Source organism: Bufo gargarizans, chromosome 6 (assembly GCF_014858855.1).
Source record: "Bufo gargarizans isolate SCDJY-AF-19 chromosome 6, ASM1485885v1, whole genome shotgun sequence".
Lineage (NCBI taxonomy): Eukaryota > Metazoa > Chordata > Amphibia > Anura > Bufonidae > Bufo > Bufo gargarizans.
Window position 1 is genome coordinate 19,415,223 of NC_058085.1, and position 25,504 is coordinate 19,440,726.

Sequence of the window (25,504 nt, forward strand, 5' to 3'; positions counted from 1 at the left end):
TGTCTATTTCCGACTCATGGATCCTTCCCGAGATCCCAGACCTTCTCAGACAGGGTCCTGTTTGCCATCCAGACGTCAGAGGTTTAAATCTGTCGGCCTGGAATTTGAAAGGACGCTATTGATCAACCAGGGGTTTTCCGAGGCGCTAGTGTCCACCTTGCTAAAAAGCAAAAAATAAGTTACCATATCCATTTACGCTAGAGTCTGGAGGAAATACCTTGAATTTCTAGGGATCAAATCAGGCTCTGTCCCTTCAGAAACATCTATTCTCCAGATTCTGGAGTTTCTACAGAAAGGGTTATCTGGGGGGTTACCTATAAGTACCCTAAAGGTCCAGGTTTCTGCACTTTCTGCCCTTTTCCATAGGAATTTTGCTTCCAACCATTGGGTTATAAGATTTCTTAAAGCAATAAACATAATATTGCCATTAAAATCTCCTAGTTTTGCTCCATGGGATCTGAATTTAGTATTAAATTCCTTAACCTGTGAACCTTTTGAGCCATTATCCTCCTGTTCAATAACACCTTTTGTTCAAGCTGATTCTGTTGGTAGCCCTAACTTCAGCCAGAAGAGTAAGCGAAATACAGGCCCTGTCTATTAACCCTCCTTTTATGTCCATCGCTGAGGATAGAGTGGTTCTGAGACCAGATCCGGCCTTTTTGCCAAAAGAGTTAATAGGCTTCAGGAAATTGTGCTGCCTACCTTTTTTGCTAACCCTAAGACTCTGGAGGACTGCCTGGATGTCAAAAGATCCCTTTTACAGTATCTTGAAGTAACAGGAGAGTGGAGGAATTCCAATTCTCTCTTTGTCCTCTTTTCAGGAAAGAACAGAGGGAAGGCAACCTGTAGGAGTTCTTTGGCTAGGTGGATAAGGTCTGTTATATCTCTTGCCTACACGTTATCTGGTAATCCACCTCCTGGGCAGAAAGATCTAATGTTTCAATTGAGCAGATTTGCAAAGCTGCCTGTCACGGCCACGGTTATGGCCGTGACTCCTTGGGAGCCGCATACAGTTGCCCGCGGTTTGGGTAGTTGTTTTAACCGCAGCTTGAGGCATGATGTCGTTTGCCTCAAGTGCGGTTGCCGCGGACAACATTGATGTGTGCGGTTCCCTTGGAGTTGTGTGCGTGTGTGTATGCACGTTTGTATGTCTGGTGTGCACTTTGACACTTTCCCTTCACTGTGGCTGCCCGTGGCAACGTTTTGGTATGTTGTACATGTGGCAGTGTCCCGGCCTTCGGGCTGTCTCCCAGGACGGCTGCCACCCATGTCGTTTCCTGCGGCAACAGCCACAGTGGGATCTTAGTGTGGTCATACTGTCACGGCTGAGGATGGGGGAAAATCCTCAGCCGTGCGATGCTTGATGATGTTATGGCTTCAGGCCTCGTCGGACTGGCTAGTGTGAGCTGGGAGAGGATGCAGCTGACAGCGACTTTCTGGGAACCATGTCTGAGAGTGGACGTCCCCTTCTCCTATCCCCTTGTGCGAGTCTCTCACCAGTTTCCCTTTTTTTTTTGGTGGGGGGGCTTTGAGGGGTGGGAGTGTCACGGCCATGGCTATGACCGTGACTCCTGAACCGCATGCGGTTGTCAGCGGTTTAGTTTGTTTGTCAATCACAGGTGAGGGCTGTGATATTTGCCTCACCTGTGGTTGCCGCTGGCAACAGTTTTTAGGTGGCAGTGATGCAGCCTGAGTTGTTTCGTGGCTGCTTGCTGTGTGGTGCGTGCGGTTGCATCTGGCAACTTGTGTGTTTGGTGTGCACTTCCCATGTCTGGTGTGCACGGGGTTTATTTGCCTGTATTCCCCTTTTAAGTTGCTGTCTTCCCTTCCCTGGTGGTGGAAAGGTTAATTCCCTTCCCAGTGTGTGTGTTTGTCTCACTGGATGTGTCCGACTGTGGGGTGTGACTTCTTGGCCTATAAAGTCTCACTGTTTTCTCAGGTCTGGAGGTTGCTTCAGCCATGCTTTGCTGGAGCAGCCTCCTGTGTTTTCCACCTGCCAGTGAGAGCCACCCCTGTGGTCATAACCTTTATGTCACATTTAAGTTTATGTCCAGTTATGTGTGATGTCAATTTTGATGTTTCCTTGTGATTTTGTGCAGCTATGGATCTGGGTCCCTGTTCGCGGATGCGTTGTGAACTCCACCTTGCCAGCACAGGGATCCAGTCAGCAAGGCTGTGGCAGGTAGGTGGAACTCCTTGTTCACCTGCCATATCCATAGAGCTGTTTATGTTCCCCCTTTTCCAGCAGCTTGGCCATTGAGACTCCTGCTCCTCCGTGCCTAGGAGGAGTAGGTTGTCTTACCCTGACTCCTAGCTAGGGACCGGACGGAGGGTAAGTCAGGGCTCCTAGGTTCCTGCGCGAGGGTCCTCCTACCTTTAAGGTTGGCCCATGCAGATAGGAGTTAGGGTCAGGTTAGGGACGCTGTAGGAGGTGACCTGCTCCCTTATCCTGTTGTCCTGGCCGAGCAGCCATAACATCATCAAGCATCGCACGGCTGAGGATTTTTCCCCAACTCAGCCGTGACACTGCCACATGGTCTTCTCCTTCCAATTTCTATAGACACTATTGTCTTCAACTAAATTCCTCCTCCGATCTCCTGTTTGGTACCAGGGTTCTTCAAGCAGTGTCCCACCCTTAAGGAAGGGTGTTCTCTGTAATCTCTCTGTGGTGCTGTCGTGGGGGAAGGGAAAAATGATTACTTACCGGTAATCTGATTTTCCTGACCCCACGACAGCACCCTTCCTTATTCCCTCACTTGGGGTTTTCCTGGTTATTTCTTGTGCACTGTGTGTAGCAGAGAAAAAAAAGGTATTATATATGTAGATATTATGCGTGTTGGATAAACTAACTTGGGTTGGAGTCTCTCTCATGCTCTGTAAACCACTGAGGTGGGAGAGGGGCTCCTCCCTTTTTATTTCTGCAGGTTTCCTGTCCCTAGAGGCGGGTCCCCTCTCTCTGTGGTGCTGTTGTGGGGTCTGGAAAATCCAATTACCGGTAAGTAATCATCATTTTATTGCCCTGATTCTGTAGTTTACAGAAACACCCCATATGTGGTCGTAAAATGCTGTATGGACAAACGGCAGGGTGCACAAGGAAAGGAGCGCCATATGGTTTTTGGAAGGCAGATTTTGCTGGACTGTTTTTTTGTTTTTTTTTACACCATGTCCCATTTGAAGCCCCCCTGATGCACCCCTAGGGTAGAAACTCCAAAAAGTTACCCCATTTTGGAAACTACACCCCTCAAGGTATTCAAAACTGATTTTACAAACTTTGGTAACCCTTTAGGTGTTCCACAAGAGTTATTGGCAAATGGAGATGAAATTTCAGAATTACAATTTTTTGTAACCTTGTAACCTTGTCTCACGAAAATGTAATATAGAGCAACCAAAAATCTTATGTACCCTAAAAATAGTCCCAACAAAACTGCCACTTTTTCCCGTAGTTTCTAAAATGGGGTCACTTTTTTGGAGTTTCTACTCTAGGGGTGCATCGGGGGGCTTCAAATGGGACATGGTGTCAAAAAACCAGTCCAGCAAAATCTGCCTTCCAGAAACCATATGGTGCGCCCTTCCGTATGCCCGTACAGTAGTTTACGACCACATATGGGGCGTTTCTATAAACTACAGAATCAGGGCAATAAATATTGAGTTTTGTTTGGCTGTTAACCCTTGCTTTGTTACTGGAAAAAAAATGGATTAAAATGAAAAATTTTCCAAAAAATTTTAATTCAGAAATTTCATATCCATTGGCCAATAACTCTTGTGGAACACCTAAAGCGTAACAAAGTTTGTTAAATCAGTTTTGAATACCTCGAGGGGTGTAGTTTCTAAAATTGGGTCATTTTTGGGTGGTTTCTATTATGTAAGCCTCACAAATTGACTTCAGACCTGAACTGGTCCTAAAAAAGTGGGTTTTGGAAAATTTCGGAAACATTTCAAGATTTGCTTCTAAACTTCTAAGCCTTGTAACGTCCCCAAAAAATAAAATGGCATTACCAAAATGATCCAAACATGAAGTAGACATATGGGGAATGTAAAGTATTAACTATTTTTGGAGGTATTACTATGTATTATAGAAGTAGAGAAATTGAAACTTGGAAATTAGCAAATTTTTGGTAAATGTGGTATTTAAAAAAAAATTTTTTTTTTTTTTTTTTTTTTTTTTTTAACTCCATTTACCAGTGTCATGAAGTACAATATGTGACGAAAAAACTGTCTAAGAATGGCCTGGATAAGTAAAAGCGTTTTAAAGTTGTTGTTCACACATAAAATGACACTGGTCAGATTTGCAAAAAATTGCCTGGTCCTTAACCACCTCCCGACCGCTGTACGCACCGATGCGTCCGGGAGGTGGTTGTTTAGTTCCTCCTGGACGCATCGGCGCGTCCTCTCGCGAGACGCGAGATTACGTCACAGCCGGCCCGCGCATGCGCATCGCGGGCCGGCATTTCGCAGAAGACTATTTCGTCAGCAGCCTGCCGGCCACGATCGTTGGCTGGCAGGCTGCTGATTTTTAAAAAAACCAATCAGCAGCCATATAACCCCACATATTAGTAAATATGATGGGGTTATATGGCTGCTGTGCTCCTCTGCTCCTTCTTTTGGTCGGTTGGTTCCAGCAGAGGAGCACATCATTACTGTGAGTACCCACCACACCACATTTAGCCCCCAGATCACCCCAATTAACCCTTTGATCACCCCTTTTATCCCCCCCTGTCAATCACTAGTGAAAGGAAAAAAGTGATCAGTGCAAACTGTCACTTTTTTTTTTCACTGTTATTGACCGTTAGGTTTTAGGATAGTTTAGGTCCCTTGGTTAGGTAGTTAGCGATCAGTTAGCGCCCAGCCCACCGCACCGCAGTCCGTTATTCGCTGATTAGCGTATCGCTAATCAGCATTTGTACTTTTATAGTATCTGAAAGTGATCAAAACTGATCACGGTCAGATCTATAATAGTACTAGTGTCACTTTAGTTCGCCCTCCACCCAAAACGCAGTGTTTGCCCGATCAGGCCTGATCGGTCGCCCACACGTGCGTTTGCCCACGCCCGCCCCACCGCAGTGACAAAAAAATATTTTTTTTTTGATCACTGCACATTCACTTTACACGCACTGCGGCGATAAAAAAATCAGTTTTGATATTTTTTATCAACCGCAGCAGCCTCCGGTACTTCGCTAGCCTCCCATTTGTAAGACAGGCTTGCTTTTTTTTTCTTGGGTAGTCTCAGGGAATACCCCGAAATTTAGTTGCCCACATGTCTAACAGGGGGTATTCTTCTGAAGAGGCCTACAGGCTTCTGACCCAGTCGGATGAGGAGTGGGAACCCTCATCTGATGAATCCAGCGGGTCAGAATACGAACCTGTAGAAAGCAGTGGCTCTCTGACCCAAAGTTCGGACGAGGAGGCTGAGGTCCCTGATAGCACCAGGCGTACCCGGCCCCGTGTCGCTAGACCGCAGGTTGCGCAGGATCCGCTTCAAGAGCAGCAGAGTGGGGCTGGTGCTGTCGGATTACGTGGTGAGGCATACACCAGCAGCCCAGCCCTTCCTGGACCTAGTACCAGCACTGCCGTACAACCTGGTGAAGTAGCGAGCACCAGAAGGGCAGTTGAAGCTGGTACGGTGGCACATGCAGTAGTGACCCCGTCGCAGCCACCGCAAAGACGTGCCCGTAGAGCCCCTAGAATCCCAGAGGTGCTGGCAAACCCTGATTGGCAGTCCCCAACTTCAGCCGCACCCGTAGTTTTCCCTTTCACCGCCCAGTCTGGAGTTCGGGTTGAGACAGCTCAGATCGATTCGGCCCTGGGATTTTTTGAGCTGTTCTTGACTGCGGAGCTTTTAGACTTAGTCGTGGCAGAGACAAACAGGTATGCCACACAATTTATCACCGCTAACCCGGAAAGCTTTTATGCCCAGCCTTTCCGGTGGAAACCAGTCCAAGTTTCCGAATTTAAAACTTTTCTGGGCCTCCTCCTCAACATGGGCCTGACAAAAAAGCATGAATTGAGGTCATATTGGTCCACGAACCCGATTCATCACATGCCCATGTTCTCTGCTGCTATGTCCAGGACACGATTTGAGGTCATCCTGCGTTTCCTGCACTTTAGCGACAACACCGCCTCCCGTCCCAGGGGCCACCCTGCTTTTGACCGGCTCCACAAAATTCGGCCCCTCATAGACCATTTCAACCAGAAATTTGCAGATTTGTATACCCCTGAGCAAAACATCTGCATAGACGAGTCCCTAATACATTTTACCGGGCGCCTTGGCTTCAAACAATACATCCCAAGCAAGCGCGCCCGGTATGGGGTCAAATTGTATAAGCTCTGTGAAAGGGCCACAGGCTATACCCACAAATTTCGGGTCTATGAGGGAAAAGATCAGACCCTGGAGCCGGTCGGTTGCCCTGACTACCTGGGGAGCAGTGGGAAGACAGTTTGGGACTTGGTGTCACCCTTATTCGGCAAGGGGTACCATCTTTATGTGGACAATTTCTACACAAGTGTGGCCCTCTTTAGGCATTTGTTTCTAGAACGGATTGGCGCCTGTGGTACCGCGCGAACTAGTCGCGCGGGCTTCCCCCAACGGCTCGTTAGCACCCGTCTTGCAAGGGGGCAGAGGGCCGCACTGTGTAACGAAGAACTGCTCGCGGTGAAATGGAGAGACAAGCGTGACGTTTACATGCTCTCCTCCATTCACGCAGACACGACAATACAAATTGAGCGAGCAACCCGTGTCATTGAAAAGCCCCTCTCAGTCCACGACTATAACCTCCACATGGGAGGGGTCGACTTCAATGACCAGATGTTGGCTCCGTATTTAGTTTCCCGACGCACCAGACGCTGGTATAAGAAGGTGTCTGTATATTTAATTCAATTGGCTCTGTACAATAGTTTTGTTCTCTACAGTAAGGCTGGGAGAACTGGATCCTTCCTCAAATTTCAGGAAGAGATCATCGCGAACCTCCTGTATCCAGGAGGTTCCGTGGCCCCATCCACCAGTGTAGTTAGCCGTCTACACGAGCGACACTTCCCCAGTGTCGTTGCTGGTACCTCAAACCGACCGCCACCCCGAAAAAAATGTCGTGTCTGTAGCAGGAGTGGAATAAGGCGTGACACCTGCTATTTCTGTCCTGACTGTCCCGACCACCCTGCCCTATGCTTAGGGGAGTGTTTCCGAAAGTACCACACACAGGTACACCTAGCATAGGGATCACATCTCACCAGGATAGGCACACAGGGCTATTAGGGCCCATTCACTCACAGCTGCTGCAAACGTCTCCTTTCACATGGGACAAAGTGCATAACGCACTTCGCCACATCTTTGGGCGATTTGCGCTTTGCACATTGACCCATGGGGAAGGAGAGGTTTGTTCTATAAAGGTAAAAAAACAAAAAAAAAAAAACAGGTAAGCAAACAGGTTAATGTTTAGTTCCAAAAGTTAAAGTTACATGTTCTGTTCCAAAGTTAATAAAATTATTGCGTTGTGGCCTGGTTTTTTTTTTTTTTTTTTTTTTTTTTTTGTCTTTTTACCTTCCAGGTGGACCAACCGATCTACTAGCTGCAGCACCGATGTGCATTCTGACAGAAGCATTGCGCTGCTGTCAGATTACACGCAAGTCGGTGTATGCGGCGCTGCAAGACGGGATTTTCTCCTCTGCAGTGACAGATACGTTTGCCAAGGCATACGAGCTGAGGAGGAGGCGGCGTTCCTATGCTTTGGCAAACACTTTGTGTGTGTATATATATATATATATATATATATATATATAAAAAAAAAAATCCCGGCAATGATTTATTCATCCACATCGATTGATGCGAATGGAGAAATCTGGTTTGCCAGGGCATACGAGCTAAGTGGGTATGGATGTAGGGCGGAGCTCCTATGTCCTGGCAGACGCCTTTCCCCTCCATTTTTTTTTTTTTGGCAGAGATTTTTTCATCCACATTGATCGATGCGAATGAAGAAATCTGTGCCGTTCATTTTTTTCTTTCAGCCCAGAGGCTGAACGGAAAAAAAAATCTCATTACCTGTATGCTCAATATAAGGAGAATAGCAGAAACTCCTAATGCTGGCCATACATGTAATGATTGCAGAGACCCTCAAATGCCAGGGCAGTACAAACACCCCACAACTCACCCCATTTTGGAAAGAAGACACCCCAAGGTATTTGCTGAGGGGCATATTGAGTCCATGAAAGATTGAAATTTTTGTCCTAAGTTAGCGGAAAGTGAGACTTTGTGAGAAAAAACAAAAAAAAATCAATTTCCGCTAACTTATGCGAAAAAAAATAAAATTCTATGAACTTGCCAGGCCCCTCATTGGATACCTTGGGGTGTCTTCTTTCCAAAGTGGGGTCACATGTGGGGTATTTATACTGCCCTGGCTTTTTAGGGGCCCTAAAGCGTGAGAAGAAGTCTGGGATCCAAATGTCTAAAAATGCCCTCCTAAAAGGAATTTGGGCCCCTTTGCGCATCTAGACTGCAAAAAAGTGTGACACATCTGGTATCGCCGTACTCAGAAGAAGTTGGGGAATGTGTTTTGGGGTGTCATTTTACATATACCCATGCTGGGTGAGAAAAATATCTTGGTCAAATGCCAACTTTGTATAAAAAAATGGGAAAAGTTGTCGTTTGCCAAGATATTTCTCTCACCCAGCATGGGTATATGTAAAATGGCACCCCAAAACACATTCCCCAACTTCTCCTGAGTACGGCGATACCAGATGTGTCACACTTTTTTGCTGCCAAGGTGGGCAAAGGGGCACATATTCCAAAGTGCACCTTTCGGATTTCGCAGGCCATTTGTTACACATTTTGATTGCAAAGTACTTCTCACACATATGGGCCCCTAAATTGCCAGGGCAGTATAACTACCCCACAAGTGACCCCATTTTGGAAAGAAGACACCCCAAGGTGTTCTGTGAGGGGCATGGTGAGTTCCTAGAATTTTTTATTTTTTGTCGCAAGTTAGTGGAATATGAGACTTTGTAAGGAAAAAAAAAAAAAAAAAAAAACATCATCATTTTCCGCTAACTTGTGACAAAAAAAAAAAATTCTAGGAACTCGCAGTGCCCCTCACGGAATACCTTAGGGTGTCTTCTTTCCAAAATGGGGTCACTTGTGGCGTAGTTATACTGCCCTGGCAATTTAGGGGCCCAAATGTGTGAGAAGTACCTTGCAATCAAAATGTGTAAAAAATGCCCTGCAAAATCCGAAAGGTGCACTTTGGAATATGTGCCCCTTTGCCCACCTTGGCAGCAAAAAAGTGTGACACATCTGGTATCGCCGTACTCAGGAGAAGTTGGGGAATGTGTTTTGGGGTGTCATTTTACATATACCCATGCTGGGTGAGAAAAATATCTTGGTCAAATGCCAACTTTGTATAAAAAAATGGGAAAAGTTGTCTTTTGCCAAGATATTTCTCTCACCCAGCATGGGTATATGTAAAATGACACCCCAAAACACATTCCCCAACTTCTCCTGAGTACGGCGATACCACATGTGTGACACTTTTTTGCTGCCAAGGTGGGCAAAGGGGCGCATATTCCAAAGTGCACCTTTCGGATTTCACCGGTCATTTCTTACACATTTTGATTGCAAAGTTCTTCTCACACATATGGGCCCCTAAATTGCCAGGGCAGTATAACTACCCCACAAGTGACCCCATTTTGGAAAGAAGACACCCCAAGGTATTCTGTGAGGGGCATGGTGAGTTCCTAGAATTTTTTATTTTTTGTCGCAAGTTAGTGGAATATGAGACTTTGTAAGAAAAAAAGAAAAAATAAAAATCATCATCATTTTCCGCTAACTTGTGACAAAAAATAAAAAGTTCTATGAACTCACTATGCCCATTAGCGAATACCTTAGGGTGTCTACTTTCCGAAATGGGGTCATTTGTGGGGTAGTTATACTGTTTGGGCATTGTAGAACCTCAGGAAACATGACAGGTGCTCAGAAAATCAGAGCCGTTTCAAAAAGCGGAAATTCACATTTTTGTACCATAGTTTGTAAATGCTATAACTTTTACCCAAACCATTTTTTTTTTTGCCCAAACATTTTTTTTTTATCAAAGACATGTAGAACTATAAATTTAGCGAAAAATTTATATATGGATGTCGTTTTTTTTGCAAAATTTCACAGCTGAAAGTGAAAAATGTCATTTTTTTGCAAAAAAATCGTTATATTTTGATTAATAACAAAAAAAGTAAAAATGTCAGCAGCAATAAAATACCACCAAATGAAAGCTCCGTTAGTGAGAAGAAAAGGAGGTAAAATTCATTTGGGTGGTAAGTTGCATGACCGAGCGATAAACGGTGAAAGGAGTGTAGTGCCGAAGTGTAAAAAGTGGCCTGGTCATGAAGGGGGTTTCACCTAGCGGGGCTGAAGTGGTTAAGGGGTTAAAGAGGACCTTTCCTCCGTTTTGACATAGGCTAATTATGGTATTACCTTGTAGGGCGGCCCCCACTGATTCCATGGGTGTTATATGTTTGTTTTTTTAAAACCTCCCTCCCTTCTCCCTGGCTGTGAGCGCGATCCAATCAGAGCGGACCGATAACAGCCAGGGAGAAGGAGACGCCCACAGCAAAAGACTGCGCCTCTGCCCCGTTACGAAGTTACAGCTCATTACAATACAGCACGCTAAAATATCAGGGAACCACAGCGGACGAACGAGGGGGGGGGGTTAAAAAAAAAATACACCTGTGGCATCAGTGGGGGCCCCCCTACAAGGTAATACCATAATTAGCCTATGTCAAAACTGATGAAAGGTCCTATTTAATTATATTGTGCAATCAGTAAAACATGGTACAAGCGTCTATGCAAAAATATTAATGGTTTATTATACAATAATTTTAAATACAATCAAAGATTAATCAATGTGAAATCAATAATATACAATGATACACAGTGATATGCAGTACCCAAAATTCTCCACTAGGTTGCACCAACACAAATACCAGCGTATTCACAGTACCTCTCAGACATCAGATGTAATACAATGTCCCGACCACACTTTTGAGACACAAAAACTCAATAATAATAAGTATAGAAGCGAACCCTTGCTCTGCTAAAAATATGACAAATCTTGGATGTCGGTAGTATTGACACACAACTTATAAATTATCAAGCCTGGTATTGTCTAGTGCAGTGGTCCCCAACCTTTTTTGCACCAAGGACCAGTTTTATGCAAGACGATTTTCCCAGGGATCGAGTGGGGGGTCCTGGGGTGGGGCTTAGGGGGTGCTGGTCTGCGCTGACTGATTGACGCGTATAACAAAACACAAGGTGCATATTAAAATATATAACACTAAATAACGACTATATAAACTGACTAGGGTCTCTGCTGCACTGGTCACCCTATAAGACACACCTAGATTTTAGAGGAGAATAATAAGAAAAAAAATGTTTCCATTACACCTCAGGTCAGACCAGCAATCGGACTTCAGATCAGACCCCCAATGCCTCAGATCATCCCCCCCATGTCAGCCAGCCATCATCCCCCCCCATGTCAGCCAGCCAACATCCCGCCCATGTCAGCCAGCCAACATCCCCCCCATGTCAGCCAGCCAACATCCCCCCCATGTCAGCCAGCCATCATCCCCTCCATGTCAGCCAGCTATCATCCCCCCCATGTCAGCCAGCCATCATCCCCCCCCATGTCAGCCAGCCATCACCCCCCCATGTCAGCCAGCCATCATCCCCCCCATGTCAGCCAGCCATCATCCCCCCCCATGTCAGCCAGCCATCATTCCCCCCCCATGTCAGCCAGCCATCATCTCCCCCCATGTCAGCCAGCCATCATCCCCCCCCCATGTCAGCCAGCCATCATCCCCCCCCCCATGTCAGCCAGCCATCATCCCCCCCATGTCAGCCAGCCATCACCCCCCCCCATGTCAGCCAGCCATCACCCCCCCCATGTCAGCCAGCCATCATCCCCCCCCATGTCAGCCAGCCATCATCCCCCCCCCATGTCAGCCAGCCATCATCCCCCCCCATGTCAGCCAGCCATCACCCCCCCCATGTCAGCCAGCCATCATCCCCCCCATGTCAGCCAGCCATCATCCCCCCCCCCCATGTCAGCCAGCCATCATCCCCCCCCCATGTCAGCCAGCCATCATCCCCCCCCCATGTCAGCCAGCCATCATCCCCCCCCCCATGTCAGCCAGCCATCATCCCCCCTCCATGTCAGCCAGCCATCATTCCCCCCCATGTCAGCCAGCCATCATCCCCCCCCCATGTCAGCCAGCCATCACCCCCCTGACATTCCCCCCATGGTCAGCCAGCCATCACCCCCCCCATGTCAGCCAGCCATCACCCCCCCATGTCAGCCAGCCATCATCCCCCCCCATGTCAGCCAGCCATCATCCCCCCCCATGTCAGCCAGCCATCATCTTCCCCCCCCATGTCAGCCAGCCATCATCTCCCCCCCCCCCATGTCAGCCAGCCATCATCTTCCCCCCCCATGTCAGCCAGCCATCATCTTCCCCCCCCATGTCAGCCAGCCATCATCTTCCCCCCCCATGTCAGCCAGCCATCATCTTCCCCCCCCATGTCAGCCAGCCATCATCTCCCCCCCCCATGTCAGCCAGCCATCATCTTCCCCCCCATGTCAGCCAGCCATCATCTTCCCCCCCCATGTCAGCCAGCCATCATCTTCCCCCCCCATGTCAGCCAGCCATCATCTTCCCCCCCCATGTCAGCCAGCCATCATCTTCCCCCCCCATGTCAGCCAGCCATCATCTTCCCCCCCATGTCAGCCAGCCATCATCTTCCCCCCCCATGTCAGCCAGCCATCATCTTCCCCCCCCCATGTCAGCCAGCCATCATCTTCCCCCCCCCCATGTCAGCCAGCCATCATCTTCCCCCCCCATGTCAGCCAGCCATCATCTTCCCCCCCCCATGTCAGCCAGCCATCATCTTCCCCCCCCCATGTCAGCCAGCCATCATCTTCCCCCCCATGTCAGCCAGCCATCATCTTCCCCCCCCCATGTCAGCCAGCCATCATCTTCCCCCCCCATGTCAGCCAGCCATCATCATCTTCCCCCCCATGTCAGCCAGCCATCATCTTCCCCCCCCATGTCAGCCAGCCATCATCTTCCCCCCCCCCCATGTCAGCCAGCCATCATCCCCCCCCCTCCATGTCAGCCAGCCAAGCAAGTGCGGATGCGGTGCGATTTTCTACTCAAGCAGTGGCTGCTTGTTGGGCGGAAAGAGCTAATGCCTCACTGGAACAAATCTGCAGGGCACCTACCTGGTCTAGTTTTCAAACCTTCTACAGACTAGACCATCTGCTAATAGAGACCTAGCCATTGGACGTAAAGTCCTACAGGATGTTGTCCCTCCCTAGTTTATCTGGTATTGCTCCATATGTGCTGTCATGGAGGACGTTCTGGAAAGTAGAATTTAGACTTACCAGTAAATAGTTTTCTAGGAGTCCAACATGACAGCACCCTACTTATCCTTCCCTAAATATATATGGTTTATTACTTTGTGTAGATATATGTATATATGTGGCTTGACCGGTGTGATGATTTAAAAACACTGGTGTTGGAGGGGAGGAAGGGGCTTTTTACCTCTGTTCTTCCTGGCCTTTAGAGGTATATATGGACATCCTCCATGTGTGCTGTTATGTCAGACTCTTTACTATTTACCGGTAAGTCTAAATTCTACTGTATGTATCGCCAACATATTTTGCAGCATTTTACAATTACCCGGATAACACGGGACCTGTAGAATCCTCCACTGCTCCAGCACTGAGGCTCCTGTGGTCTCCTTCAGTCTGTTTACATCACTGCAGAGACAGTATTGGTCGGAGCTCTGATGGCGGTATGTATATCATCAGACCATTAAGGCCTAGGATGGTCAATAGCAGTCACGTGCTGTTCATACTGGCATCACTAATGACGTCTTCTATTGGCTGTAAGAGTCATGTGAAGGTGTGACATACCATAAAACTGCCTTGACCTCACACATGTTTTGATCACTATAAAAAGAGAGAACACAACATCTACACATTATTGTCTCCTCTTGTTATCTCCAGTAATGGTATTGTACATGGTATTTTCAGTTTACATCTTCTCATTTTCTCTCCATTCAGGTTCCTACAATATAGGATCCGCTCAGTGGATATCTTCTATATAAGACCCCTCTCCTGATTGACCCATTAAGGATGGACAGGAACAAGATAACGGAGAGGATAATAAATCTCACCCTAGAGATCCTCTTCCAGCTTACTGGAGAGGTGAGAGATTCTGATGATGTCACATTACATCCTCTTCTATATGTTACTAACAGATGGACATGACTAGAGAGATGAGGGACTCTGGAGATGTATGGAGTGATATTTATTACTGTGTGTCTCCATAACCAGGACTACACAGTAGTGAAGAAGACCTCTAGTGAGCGCTGTCAGGACCCTGTGTCTGAGGAATGGGGAAGAACCCTTAGCCCAATCATGGGACCTCTACCTCACCCCCTGATACATGAGGAAATCAATAGAGAGAAGATCCTAGAACTCACCAACAAGATGATTGAGCTGCTGACTGGAGAGGTGACACTGCTGGGAATGCTGGGACATTATACAGGAAGGCTATGAGGGATCTGGGTGATGACTGTATCATTGTGTTGTCAGGTTCCTATAAGGTGTCAGGATGTCACCGTCTATTTTTCCATGGAGGAGTGGGAGTATTTAGAAGGACACAAAGGTCTGTACAAGGACGTCATGATGGAGGATCACCGGCACCTCACATCACCAGGTAATAGACATGACTAAATACACACGTCCTCTCATTATCTGTATGTCAGGGATGAATTCAGTCACTGGATGTGTTTCCTACAGTTAAGGAAGAGATAAGAACACCGGAGACATGTCCCAGTCCTCTTCTTCCACAGGATGGTTCAGAAGAACATCACAATGTCCCACAGGATGATCAGGTAGATAGAGATAAGGTCTCATGAAATGTCCCCTATGATCTGTAGAAGACTGTGAAGATCTTGTGTTCAGTCTTGTTTTATCCACCAGTATTATATGTTTTATCCTTGTATAATGAGAAAGGTGGAGATGGCAGGATTACAGCTGACCATAGACGTTACATGTTTTCTGTAGCTTCTCACAATTTTCTGCCTGTACAGACTTTTAAGATGGCCTCCTCTGTGAACTGCTGCAGATCTTTTGTGGTTGCACAAGAGTGGTACAACAGTTTGCCCTGGTACCCATAGAACTCTAGTTAATCCATCCTTACACTATAATCAGTTATAAGCAGAGTGTTTTAGTGATGATAGATAATCAGTTCTTACCTCTCCTGTGTTCTCTCCTGTCCTTATACTATAATCAGTGATAGCAGACTGTTCTAGTAATGATTGATAATCAGTCCTCACCTCTCCTGTGTTCTTTCCTGTCACTTATAGTATAATCAGTGATAAGCAGAGTGTTCTAGTGGTGATAGATAATCAGTTCTCACCTCTCCTGTGTTCTCACCTGTCCCTTTATACTGCATACAGTATCTTCATGCCTTCAGTCATCCCAAAACTGGTAGACAGAACAGAAAGACAGCATTAAAGTTCAGGAATAAGTAACTTTTTACATGTGCCCGCAGCCTCTACTATGGAAAGAGCCATATGCACCTGCTACCCCTAGCTCTGGTTATGTGTGCCAGCTCCTGTGTGTCCATCATCCAGTAAATGTTGTTTGCTCCCTTGCCGGCACAGATTTTACTGCAGCCAATGACTGGCTTTGATGTGGCTTTAGATGTGATGTGTTTGTTGTGGACATGTTACCCCTGAATCTAGTCATTGGCTGCAGTAGAGCAGATGATTATGCCCATTCCGAGGAGGTAAATAAGCCATCAAAAGAACTTTGGATTACCGGCTTCTCAGGCCTGGGGCGGCCAGCAAGGACAACAGGTGCACCAACAATGTAATGTTATATACACACAATGTAATGTTAGGGATGGAATATAAGGGCTCCTCTCCCTACATTGCAAACTGGTTCGAATAATGAAGCAATCAGATTGTAATTACAGAAGTACTTGAACACCCTGCGATTTTGCAAGTTCTCCCACTTAGAAATCATGAAGGGGTCTGAAATTCACATTGTAGGTGCATTCCCACTCTGAGAATAAAAATAAAAAAAATTCAGGAAATCCCATTGTATGATTTGTAAAGAATGTATTTGTCTTGCACTGCTGAACATAAGTATTTGAACACATGAGAAAATCTGTGTTAATATTTGGTACAGAAACCTTTGTTTGCAATTTCAGAGGTCAAACGTTTCCTGTAGTTCTTGACCAGGTTTGCACACAGAGCAGCAGGGATTTTGGCCGACTCCTCCACACAGATCTCCTCTAGATCTGTCTGGTTTCAGGGCTGTCGCTGAGCAACACAGAGTTTCAGCTCCCTCCAAAGATGTTCTATTGGATTTAGGTCTGGAGACTAGCTAGGTCCCTACAGAACCTTGATATGCTTCTTACGGAGCCACTCCTTGGTTATCCTGGCTGTGTGATTCAGGTCATTGTCATGTTGGAAGACCCAGCCACGACCCATCTTCAATGCTCTGACTGAGGGAAGGAGGTTGTTGCTCAAAATCTCACAATAAATGGCCCCATTCATCCTCTCCTTAATACAGTACAGTCGTCCTGTCCCCTTCGCAGAAAAGCACCCCCAATGCATGATGTTACCACCCCCATGCTTCACAGTAGGGATGGTGTTTTTGGAATGCAACTCATCCTTCTTTTTCCAAACACGACGAGCGAAGTTTAGACCAAAAAGTTAAACTTTGGTCTCATCTGACCACGTGACTTTCTTCAATGCCTCCTTTGGATCATCCAGGTGGTCATTGGCAAACTTCAGGCGGGCCTGGACATGTGATGACTTGAGCAGGGGAACCTTCCGTGCAATGCATGATTTGAAACCATGACGGCGTAGTGTTCTACCGACAGTGACCTTTGAAACTGTGGTCCCAGCTCTCTTCATGTAATTGACCAGCTCCCCCCTTGTAGTTCTGGGCTGATTCCTCACCTTTCTTATCATCAGGGATACCCCACGAGGTGAGATCTTGCATGGAGCCCCAGTCCGAGGGAGCCTGACAGTCATCTTTAGCCTCTTTCATTTTCTAACAATTGCTCCAACAGTTGATCTATTTTCAGTTGCCCCGTAGCCCTTTCCAGCCTTGTGGAGGTCCACAATTTTGTCTCTGGTGTCTTTTGACAGCTCTTTTGTCTTGCCCATGGTAGTAGTTGGCGTCTGACTGACTGTGGGGTGGACAGGGGTCTTTAAAGAGCTCAGACAGGTGCTACTAAGTTAGATTAATAAGTGGTGTAGAGGTGGACTTTTTAAAGGCACAGTAACAGGTCTTTGAGAGCCAGAATTCTTGCTGATTGCCAGGTGTTCAAATACTTATGTGCAGCAGTGCAAGACAAATACATTCTTTAAAAATCATCCAATGTGATTTCCTGATTTTTTTTTTTTTTTTAAATATATATATATATATATATATATATATATATATTTTTTTTTTTTTTTTCAGTTCTGTCTCAGAGTGGGAATGCACCTACAATGTGAATTTCAGACCCTTCCATGATTTCTAAGTGGGAGAACTTGCAAAATCGCAGGGTGTTCAAATACTTCTGTTCCCCACTGTATACAGGAGACCTGCAGATATTTGGGTCAGATAACGCCTGCTGTTCGGTCATTTCTGGTCGTCTTTTCAGGTCATATAAAACCTTCTACACGACTTTTCCAACCGTCTGATGACTTCTATAATATTTGTTTCACAGCTTGTGAATCCGGGTAAAGATCTGAACATTATATATGTTACAGAGACATATGTGAGGGGAGATGCGCAGAGTACAGAGGACATTCCTACAGATAACCGTACAGGTGAGTAGTGACCACTAAGTAAAGCAGAGAGGTCTCTAAGATTCTTCTCCTTCACTGGATGATACAATTTTATGTTGCATTTTTAGGTTCTCTCTTCTGTCAGTTATTTCAGCGTTACATTCACTGATTCTGCTAAAATTCTAATTAAATATGGATGGAAATGTGACAGCGTTATAGGTGATATACAGTATGTATATGATCCATATAGTCCACCCTCAGGAGAGGTCATTAATATCAGATCGGAGGCGGATTAAACTCCCGGCAGCCTTGTCGGTCAGATGTATGGAGAGGACACAGTGCTCTGCGCGGTCTTAGGCCTCTTCCTGGCCATGCAATGTGACGTTCATCGGTCATATGGCCTAGGCACAGATTAGTCCCACTCCAGTGAATGGGTCTGAGCTGCAATGCCAAGCACAGCTACTATTCAACAGACGGTTCTGTGCCCGGTAAGCTGTGAGGAGGCTTTGTATTAACTGAAGCTCCGGTGAGCACTGAGGCTTCCTCAGACAGCTGATTGGTGGGGGTGCAGGGACCGGACCTCTGCTGATATTGATGACCTATGCTGAGGAAAATCTTTGAGAACCCCTTTAACCCCTTCAAGACCAAGCTAGTTTTTGCCTTAAGGACCAGGCCATTTTTAGCAAATCTGACATGGTAATAACTTTTAAAACACCTTTAATTATCCAGGCCATTCTGAGATGAGTAACAAAGCAAGGGTTAACAGCCAAACAAAACTCAATATTTATTACCCTGATTCTGTAGATTACAGAAACACCCCATTTGTGATCGTAAACTGCTGTACGGGCACACTGCAGGGCGCAGAAGGAAAGGAATGCCATATGGTTTTTGGAGGGCCATGTCACATTTGAAGACCCCCTGTTGCACCCCTAGAGTAGCAACTCCAATAAAATGACCCCAATTTGGAAACTACGGGCAGTTTTGTTGTTACTATTTTAGGGTACATATGATTTTTGGTTGCTCTATATTACACTTTTTGTGAGGCAAGGTAACAAAAAATTGCTTTTTTGGCACCATTTATATTTTTTGTTATTAACAATGTTTATCTGACAGGTTAGATCATGAGCTATTTTTATAGAGCAGGTTGTTACGGACGCGACAATACCAAATATGACTACTTGATTTGGTTGTTTGTTTCCGTTTTGCATAATAAATACATTTTTATTTTTTTAAAGATTTGTTTAGTGTCTCCATATTCTGAAAGCCATATTTTTTTTTTATATATTTTTGGGCAACTGTCTTATGTAGGGTCTTTTTTTTGGCGGGATGAGATGACTGTTTTATTGGTACAATTTTGGAGTGTGTATGACTTTTTGATCGCTTGGTATTAGACTTTTTGTGATGTAAGGTCACAAAAAATGGCGTTTAAGTTAAAAAAAATTACGGTGTTCACCTGAGGGGTTAGGTCATGTGATATTGTTATACAGCAGGTGATTACAGACACGGCTATACCTAATATGTATACTTTTTTAAATTAAAGTTTTACACAATAACAGCATTTTTGAAACAAAGAAAATCATGTTTTAGTGTCTCCATATTCTGAGAGCCATAGTTTTTTAATTTTTTGGGCGTTTGTATTAGGTAGGGTCTCATTTTCTGCGGGATGAGATAACGGATTGATTGGTTTGATTTTAGGGTGCGTATGACTTTTTGATCGCTTGGTATGACACTTTTGTGTTGTGTTGTAGTAGGGAGGAATCGGGCAACTATAGGCCAGTAAGCCTGACATCAATAGTGGGGAAATTAATGGAAACCATACTTAAGGAGAGGATTGTGGAACATCTAAAATCCCATTGATTGAAAGATGAAAAACAGCATGGGTTTACTTCAGGGAGATCATGTCAAACTAATCTTATAGATTTTTTTGATTGGGTGACTAAAATAATAGATGGCGGAGGTGCAGTAGACTTTAGTAAGGCTTTTGATACTGTCCCACATAGAAGGCTTATCAATAAATTGCAGTTTTTGTGCTTGGACTCCCATGTTGAATGGATTAGGCAGTGGCTGAGGGACAGACAACAGAGGGTTGTAGCTTGTATTCATAGGCAATGTCTTTGATATATGCTTAGAATTGATCGTGATGTGATACACGTTTTATTGCGTTTCATGCTATGTGATGATCTTTGTTTGTGTGTCCAATAAAAAGAGATTTCAAACAACAGAGGGTTGTAGTCAATGGAGTATATTCAGACCATGGTCTTGTTACCAGTGGGGTACCTCAGGGATCTGTTCTAGGACCCATATTGTTCAATATCTTTATCTGCGAAATTGCAGAAGGCCTCGATGAAAAGGTGTGTCTTTTTGCTGATGACACAAAGATTTGTAACAGGGTTGATGTTCCTGGAGGGATACACCAAATGGAAAAGGATTTAGGAAAACTAGAGGAATGGTCAAAAATCTGGCAACTAAAATTTTTTGTTGATAAGTGCAAGATAATGCACCTGGGATGTAAAAGCCCAAGAGCAGAATATAAAATCAGTGATACAGTCCTAACCTCAGTATCTGAGAAAAGGGATTTAGGGGTCATTATTTCAGAAGACTTACAGGTAGGCAGACAATGTCATAGAGCAGCAGGAGATGCTAGCAGAATGCTTGGGTGTATAGGGAGAGGCATTACCAGTAGAAAGAGGGAGGTGCTCATGCCGCTCTACAGAGCACTAGTGAGACCTCACTTGGAGTATTGTGCTCAGTACTGGAGACCATATCACCAGAAGGATATTGATACTTTGGAGAGAGTTCAGAGAAGAGCTACTAAACTGGTACATGGATTGCAGGATAAAACTTACCAGGAAAGATTAAAGGACCTTAACATGTATAGCTTGGAAGAAAGACGAGACAAAGGGGATATGATAGAAACTTTTAAATACATAAAGGGAATCAACAAGGTAAAAAAAAGGAGAGAATATTTAAAAGAAGAAAAACTGCTACAAGAGGACATAGTTTTAAATTAGAGAGGCAAAGGTTAAAAGTAATATCAGGAAGTATTACTTTACTGAGAGAGTAGTGGATGCATAGAATAGCCTTCCTGCAGAAGTGGTAGCGGCAAATACAGTGGAGGAGTTTAAGCATGCATGAGATAGGCATAAGGCCATCCTTCATATAAGATAGGGCCAGGGGCTATCCATAGTATTTAGTATATTGGGCAGACTAGATGGGCCAAATGGGTCTTATCTGCCGACACATTCTATGCTTCTATGTAAGGTGACAAAAAATTGCTTTTTTTTACACCGTTTTTATATATACAGTATATATTTTTTTTACGATGTTCACCTGAGGGGTAAAATCATGTGATATTTTTATAGAGCACGTTATTACGGAAGCGTTGATAACTAATATGTATATTTTTTTTATTTATTAAAGTTTTACACAATAACAGCATTTTTTAAACAAAAGAAAATCACGTTTTAGCGTCTCCATATTCTGAGAGCCAAATTTTTCTTATTTTTTAGGCGATTGTCTTATGTAGGGTCTCATTTTTTGCGGGATGAGATGACGGTTTGATTGGTATGATTTTGGGGTGCATATGACTTTTTGATCGCTTGGTATTACACTGTTTGTTATGTGAGGTGACAGAAAATTGCTTTTTTACACCGTTTTAACTTTTTAAATTTTTTTTGGAGTTCACCTGAGTGTGTAACTCATATGATATTTTTAAAGAGCAGGTCATTACGGACGTGGCAATACCTAATATGTCTACTTTTTTATTATTTATTTAAGTTTTATAAACAAAAAATGGGTATGGTGGTGTACGTCCTCTTTTTGAAGCAATTAAATATATATATATATATATATGAAGAGGAGCGCTAAAACAAAATAACAAATCTTTATTAGTGAGATACTAGGATAAAATAGAAGGGTATATACCCAAACGACAGCTACCACCTGGGTAGAGAGAGTAGATATCACTCAATTGTGGGACCTAACCTACTGAAGATACTAATAGCGCCACTCAATGGAAGGTGTGTATAACAGTAGTGTGAAAAGTGGGTCCCACAAACTAAAGCCACCAGCACTAGGGGGCTAAACCCACTTGGTCATATGACTAACCGAAGTGGGAATAAATGAAGCAGGATAACCTAGCACAGGGGAGCTGTAGTGCTAGGCTTACCAACAGTTGCAGTGAGTGGCAGCGCGCATTGCCACCACTGTACTGAGTAGATTGAGGTGCTGGACTGGGGCACAAGAAAAGGCCGCTGTAGTGGCTAGTATACCAACAAAAACGGACTCTCTGGCCTCCGCCACGTATAATAATTGCTTAACATGTTTCCGTGTACCTAAGTACTCTATATCAGGAGAAAAATGCACCGTTGCTTGAGCCCATAACCTCTGGTGTGAGGTATGGCTTAAAGCTGAAACCTAGGACCGATGTTGGGTAACCTGCCTAAAGCCGGGTACCTCTAGTGCGAGACGTGGCATATTAGCTGGAACCTACAACCCTGCCTAAGCCGTCCACCTCTAAACTGAGGGGCGGTGTGCTAGTGTGCAACAGAATCGGCGCTATGATGGCCACGAAGCGGCTCACAGAACGCCAAGTTTAAAAGGGCAATAACCCCGCCCCACCGGGCATGCCCTCGTACTGTCAGCCAATCCGGCCAGAGGCTCGGCAAGGTAACACCAATTGGCTAACAAGTGGGCCGAACAAAGCGAGTCCCGGGGAAAGCGCTAATTGCCCGAAAGTGTAGGGAGAACTACAAGGCGGCTCTACACGAACGAACCAATATATATCTATTCTCCCTCCACTGGCTATTCCCTATGTATTGATACTCCGACTTTACGTTCGTGTAGAGCCGCCTTGTAGTTCTCCCCACACTTTTGGCGCATTAGCGCTTTCCCCAGGACTCACTTTCTTCCGCCCGCTTGTTAGCCAATTGGTGTTACCTTGCCGTGCCTCTGGCCGGATTGGCTGACACTACGGGGGTATGTCTGGCGGGGTTACTGCCCTTTTAAACTCGGCATTCTGCGAACCGCTCCGCAGCCTTCATAGTGCCGATTCTGTTGCACACTAGCACGCCGCCCCTCAGTTTAGAGGTGGACGGCTTAGACAGGGTTGTAGGTTCCAGCTAATACGCCACGCCTCACACTAGAGGTATCCGGCTTTAGGCAGGTTACCCTACATCTGTCCTAGGTTTCAGCTTTAAGCCATACCTCACACCAGAGGTTACAGGCTCAAGCGACGGTGCATTTTTCTCCTGATGAAGTGCACTTAGGTACACGGAAACGCAATAAGCAATAATTATACGTGGCGGTGGACAGAGAGTCGGTTTTGGGTGATATACTAGCTACTACAGCGGCCCTTTCTTGTGCCCCAGTCCAGCACCTCAATCTACTCAGTGCAGTGGTGGCAATGAGTGCTGCCACTCACTGCAACTGTTGGTAAGCCTAGCACTACAGCTCCTCTGTGCTAGGTTATCCTGCTTCATTCATTCCCACTTCGGTTAGTCATATGACCATGTGGGTTTAGCCCCCTAGTGCTGGTGGCTCCTCTTTATATACATATATATATATATATATATATATATATATATATATATATATTTTATTAAAGTTTTATGCACTAATATTTTTTAAACAAAAAAAAAATATGGCTATGGCTCATTGTTTTTTAATTTTTTGGGCGATTGTCTTAGGTAGAGTCTCATTTTTTGCGGGATGAGGTTAAATTCATACTATTTTGGTGGGGAAATGCCTTTTTGATCGCTTTGTGTTGCACTTTTCGTGATGTAAGGTGACAAAAAATGTTTTTTAGCACAGTTTTTATTTAACTTTTTTGACAGTGTTCATCTGAGGGGTTAGATCATGTGATATTTTTATAGAGCCGGTCTATACGAACGCTGCGATATGTAATATGTCTACTTTTCTTTTTTCTTTTTTTCCCTCCCTCTGTATACCCCGCACGTGCGGCGGTCAGCGCTGACCACCGCACGTGACAGGGTTAATCCGCTGGCATCACCGCACCCAGCGATGCCGGCGGATGCAGCAGGGGCCCGGCTATCAGTAACAGCCGGGCCCGTGCTGCGGATCGTGCGGGTGCAGCTCCTGCACCCACCCGATTCCCATCAAGTACATGCACGTGAGGATGCGGCACATAGCCTCATTCGCTCAAGTACATGTACGTGAGGATGCTGGAATGGGTTAATGATTTTCAAATGCTAAAAAATGTTTAATTTTTTTTTATTATGCAAAACATCTCTCTTTATTCAGTATTGAGTATGAGAGCCACGTGCATAAATACATTCACTTACACGCCTTGGCATCCTACCAATGAGGTTACTAATAGGGGTGCACCGAAATGAAAATTCTGGTCCAAAACCGAAACCGAAAATTCAGGATGCCCCTTAACCGAAACCGAAACTGCCTTTTTGCCCAAATACTAAAATACTTTTTTTTAATGATTTTATTAATAATTCTTTTTCAGGAATTTAATAAATCATATTATATAACATGGTGCTTCCTCATACACAAGTGATTGTACAAAACAACATGTACAAGGGATTGTACAAAACAACAGTGCAAGAAACAGTTGTAAAACCAACCTCAAACTGTAAACAGACGTAGCCTCAGGTCAAGAACAAATTTTTGCTGGGCTACACAATTTTTTTTAAATGTAAATAAAATAACTACACACAACTTGGACTGCTTTCTATTTAAGTAAAAGTGGCAGGTTTCTTTTCAAGAACAAAAGTTGCTCAGCTTTCTCGCACGAGAGACAGTTCCGCTTCTCATCAAGAACATGAGATGCTGCACTGAATAGTCTCTCGCTCTCTGTGCTGGTGCTTGGGGCAGATAAATATCTGCGTGCAATCCGTGCAAGCAATGGAAGGCGATCTTTGTTCATGCGCCAGTAGTCAAGGGGATTGTCGCTTCTGGCGATGGGTAGTTCAGCAAGGTAAATCTCCAGCTGTTTTGTAGCTGCACTTGTGGCACTGCTGTGGATCGGGGTGCTGCTTTCGTGTAGAATCTCATCAAACATGTCAGAAAGCGGGGGAGTGACTGTGTGCTCCCCATCACTTGTACGTCGTGACCGTTTCTCTGGCACACTTTGTTCTGTGCTGTGCATCAAGTCTCCCACACCAGATGCTTCCATCACTTCCAACTGTGCCTGTATCATTTCCCGTGCACGCTGCTTTTTCTCCATGTCGAAGTAATGTTCTTTAAATCGAGGATCTAGTACTGTTGCAATGCAGTACAGGGGGTTGGACTCAGTGTCTTGAAAGCGTCTGTTAACAGCCTCCAATAGAGTGCTTTTAGCTGTTTTGATGCCATGGTCTGTTTGCACCTCTTTTCCTAGCAGATGCTTCAGTGCTGCAATCAAGGGAATAACTTCAGCAACAGATGCATTAGTTGAGCTTATTTCCTTGGTTAACTGTTCAAATGGAGCAAGAAGAGACACAATATTTTCAATTAAGAGCCACTGATGTGCACTGAAGGTTGCTGGCAGTTCGTAATCTGCCATGTACGCAGCTAAGACTCGCTTTTGTTCAAGTAATCGTTCCAACATATAGTACGTGCTGTTCCAGCGATCTTGCTGCAGTCGTTTGGGTGGCATTCCAAACTGTACTTGCAAAGGTTGTAATCGGGAATAAGCAAGCGGAGAATGCTTAAAGTGACCCA

The 25,504-nt window shown here is 45.1% G+C and overlaps 1 long non-coding RNA gene and 1 pseudogene across 1 annotated transcript in view; both read left to right on the forward strand.

Annotated features, from left to right (window-relative positions):
• Positions 1-14,678, forward strand: part of LOC122940474 — a 29,066-nt gene extending 14,388 nt beyond the window's left edge. The window contains exons 2-4 of the long non-coding RNA XR_006390297.1: positions 14,097-14,240; positions 14,370-14,549; positions 14,631-14,678. This is a non-coding gene — a long non-coding RNA (uncharacterized LOC122940474). The remainder of the gene's footprint in view (positions 1-14,096; positions 14,241-14,369; positions 14,550-14,630) is intronic.
• LOC122940390 overlaps positions 1-25,504 on the forward strand; it is a 1,294,760-nt pseudogene that overhangs the window by 99,088 nt on the left and 1,170,168 nt on the right.